The sequence below is a fragment of the Falco cherrug genome, chromosome 13 (genome assembly GCF_023634085.1).
Source record: "Falco cherrug isolate bFalChe1 chromosome 13, bFalChe1.pri, whole genome shotgun sequence".
Lineage (NCBI taxonomy): Eukaryota > Metazoa > Chordata > Aves > Falconiformes > Falconidae > Falco > Falco cherrug.
The window spans coordinates 34,558,974-34,563,285 of NC_073709.1; positions in this window are offsets into that span (position 1 = coordinate 34,558,974).

The window sequence follows — 4,312 nt, forward strand, 5'->3', positions numbered from 1 at the left end:
ATCCCCAAAGCGGGAGCCACCTGAGGAACGTGGCTTCCACCAAACCCCTTCCTTGACCCTGGGGTAGCTCTGTCCTGCAGGAACATGATGCCCATCTGCAGCAGCAGTGCAACTGCATTTTTTTCACCGAAAAGGCAAGTTGGGTGGGTGCACCTCCTTGGCTAAGTGGCTACCAGCTGCTTGGAGGCTGGTAGCCCACTGGGGAATGCCTCGCTAGGGAATGGCAGAGGCTGTGCGGACCTCCCAAGGGATGTTCCCATCTCCCACCCCATGACTCCCCGGCTAGCGCTCCTCCTGCCAGCATGTGGGGCATCTCACAGAGCAGGGCTGTGGGGATGGGGGAACAGTGCAATAGGGATCTAAGGGGTGAACACCGTGAGTGCTCCTGGAAAAGTGTTGTTTTACAAACAGCCAGGGCAAAGCCCAGCTGCTGAGACACAGGGTGTTAGTGCCCTCTGGGACCTGGGCAGCTCTCTGCCTGCCAGCCCACCAAAGTGGGGGTATCTGGGAGGTCCTGGTTCTATTTCATTTTCAGGCAGTATTTTCCAATCCCACAGGAGCATACCCTGCTCCAGAATGAGGTACAGATGTGGCATGGAGCAGTTTCTAACCCAAACCTCAGCCATGCCACCGCAGAAACATGGGCAAGGAGGGACAATCCCACAGCTCTTGCCACCACCTCCCTGCAGCCGCACCACTGCCCCACGCCGTGCTGTGAGGCAGCAGCCACCTCCAGTTTCCATCGCTGGAGCAGAGCCACCGCTTATTAAACCCAGACTGGCGAGCGCTTGGCAAGGCGTGCAGGCAGGGAGGGACCTCCAGGGAGCCGAGGGGAGGCCAGGCGTACCAATTCCTGCTTTATAAAGAACGGGGAGCTGCTTCCAGAGCCTCTGAAGGGATTGAGTGTGGATGTGGGGCTGCCTGGAGGATCAGCCCAGCTGGTAGGCAACACAGCATTGGGCCCGTAGCACAGGCAGCAGCCAAACCTGGAGCAAAGGACTCCTCTGCTCTTATTCCTACTATTTTTGGGGCATATTTTTGTAGCAGTAAGTATTCCGTGGTGGGAGTGAGGGTGGCAGGCACCTCCCCAAAGGCTCAGGAGCAAAATGCACCACTGAGCCCAGGCAGAGCTGACCGCTTTCCTGTAAAACACAAGCTGAGCCTGTCTGCGTGCTCAGCCGCAGCCTGGATGTGGATCGCATGGGGATGGGACGAGGCACACGGGATGGTCACTGTCCCAGCTGGCCCCCCAGGTAGGATTTCATGGTCATCTCTGCATGACTGAGCCTGGAACTTCAGAAGGAGCAGGGCTGCGAGGGACCCCGGGAAGTCCTGCAGACCTTGCGGCAGGGTTTGTTTGACGACTGCTGCGCAGAGCTAAAAATACCCCAGCGAGGGTTGTGAATTTAGGATAACTAATACATCCAGTGGAAAGATCTGGAGTTGTTCCAGGGCTAAACAACAGTTTCTTCACCAACAGCCAAAGATTTGTGGATGCAAAAATAACTAGGAACCAAAAAACTTGAGCTGAAGCAAGGGATTTTCAAATTGAACCCAAGAAAAACTTTCTAGCGGTGAGGACAACTGTGGATGATCGCCAGCACTTTGGTTGTTTTAACAACAGGATACACAGACCTCTGGATTCGGGCTGGATGCTGCCTCTGGGCAGGAGTTTGGAGAACTAGTAGTTAGAGAGAACTCCTGCAATACAGGGTGAAAGCAAATTATACTGAAAATATAGGACCCAGTGGCCTGGATCAGCAGCTCAGTCCAAGAATCAGAGGGAAACACCACGGTGGGAGGTAGACGCCTGATGTCTTAAAAACTGGGGAGAAAGACCCAAGAATAGACCAACTGGTGATTGTGGATGCCAGGGGGAGTGGTGTGGGGTAAAGCAGTTTGAGCCACGTAGGTATCGGAGAGCAGAGGGCAAGCAAAGGTTTCAGACATCTGTCCACAGCCCTGCAACACAGCTGGAGGTGGAGCAGAGGGAGCCATCCTCTGAGCACACCTGCACCAGGGTAGCAGAGGATGCCCAGGCTCACATCCCAGCTCCGCCTGCCTGGGGTTTCACCCCACGCCGTGCATTCCCCCACATGTGTGCCTTACTCTGCCCTCGTTGTTCCACACTGCAGCAGACAATTATTTATTTGGCTGGAGATGGCAAGAGTGAGCCCATTTCTCCATGCCCCGGGTGCTCAGCTGGGGCAGTGCATACCAGTCCCTGCCCTAGTGAGTAATGAAGTACTCAGAGCTTTGCTAAGAGAGCTCTAGAGAGCCTGGCGCTGCGTCTCCCATGTGCAGCAGGCATGAGATACCCTGTGATGCTCAGGCAAGGTGGCTGGGCAGGTGCCGGCTCACCGTGGCTGCAGCTGGGGAAACGAGGACCCACAGAGGGGGGGGAGCTTGGGACGTCGTTGCTGTTCAGACCTTGCTTTGGAGCGTTTTGGTTTGGAGAAGTTCCTTGGTGGGTTTAACGAGCTGGTGATGCCGGGGGGACAGGGGCAGGGCTGGATCCTGCACCTTTGCGCCTTTGCCTGGAGGGCTGAATCTTGGACCACTCTCTGCCTATGGGCCATCCTTTGTGTTCATGGGCCTTCCCAGCACAGGTCCTGCCCAAGGTGGGGAGCCCTGCCCTGCCCAGCTTGCCTGCAGCCTGTAGAAAACTCAAAAAAGTCTCTGAGCTCTCCTGAATGCTGAGAAGCGTTAGTGCCTATTTCAGCTCCCTGTGCAGAAGCTGTATTATCATAATTAGCCAAAATGTTTATCCATTAGCATACTTTTTTTCTCTTCTTCCGTCACATCAGCCTGCATGAAACAGTCATTTATTCTTCTTGGCCATTGTGTCGAGATGTACCAGGCTGCGGGCAGGCCCTGCTGCCCGTCTCCAGCCCAGCCTCAATAGCACAGCTTGTTCTCCGCGCAAGGGGCGACGATGGGGCGGCAGCTGGTGCAAACCCCAGGGACGCCACTGAGAGCAGCCCCCACTGCCACCGCCCCAGGAGGTCTGGCCACTGAGATACGGTAACGTTGGTGCCCCAGGCAGCTACACCAGGCTGCAAGGAGAGAGAGGGCAGGAGGCTGGAAGGTCCCAACAGCCTGCATTATGACGTTGGATTATCGCTCCCTCCCGGCTACTTTTATAATAAATTAATTTCTTACCCCACAGTCGGTGCCTAGCGACTGCAGAAGCTAGGGTGTGCGGCACAACGTGGGGACAGGGAGAGATGGCTTTGAGCTTGGCTGAAGGTGCGGAGGCAGGGGAGACGTGCTCCCAGGCCAGACCTGTGCGATTTTGGGTGAGAACTGTGGCCAGCACCATGTGTGTGTTACAGGGGATGCGGGAAACCTCTGAGCTGCCAGCCCGTGGCTCCCGCCGGGCTGGGTGCCTGGGTGGCTGCCTGGGTTTGGAGGCACATTCCTGCAGAGACAGGCCTTTGGTCCCACACGGTTCTCGTGTTCCCAGGGCACAGAGCAGCAGGTACAGCATCTCCTGAAGGGTGCCCTGGCTCTTCTCCAGCACCTCAGCCTAATAGCTGGTGCCTTCCAACCCTTTTTCATTTCCAGGGTACTGGGGCATCCAGATCGCTTCCAGAGCACCGGTTCCCTCCAGTGCAAACAGGCACCTGAGTGCTACCCCTCCAATTTCTTCTGTCCCACCACAGAAGGTTGGGGCCAGGCCAGGAGGCAGACGGAGGGTGCATGCCCAGAGGACAGCTGTCACGCTGGTGGCACTGGCCACCGTTTGCAGCTCTGGGCATGGTTTTGTCCCTGTCCTGGGACCCGCAAGCTGGTGGGTGGTAGAGCAGCCCCAGTGCTGTCGAACCGCACAGCATCTGTGAACCCTGAGAAAAGGCTCCCGCTGGGGTCGGGCATCCGTGAGGTTCTGCTCCATAGTGCCCGTTGTGAGAGGGTCCAGAGCCCGAGCCAGCACCCCCACCCCCTGCAGGGAGCTCCCCAGCTTTCCCACCCATCCTCTCTCAGCTGTGTGTCCGGGCTCTGCACTCCCATATCCCTGGCAATCCCGTCCTGGGGGTCCCTATCCCCGGTAATCCCCCTCTGGGGCTCCCTACCCCCAGCAATCCCACCCTGGGGTCCGCACCCCCATACCCCCGCCCCGGCCCCCGCGGGGGCAGAGCCCTGTGATGTCCCACCCGTCCCCCGGCCCGCGCACTGGGGACGCACAGCGGGACCCCCCACCCCGCCCGGGGTGCACCAGCCCCCCGGCCTCGCAGCGGCCCCGCCCCGTGCCCGCCCCCCGCCCCGCAGAGGCCCCGCCCCCCGCCCCGGCCCGCCCCGGCGCGCTGAGTGG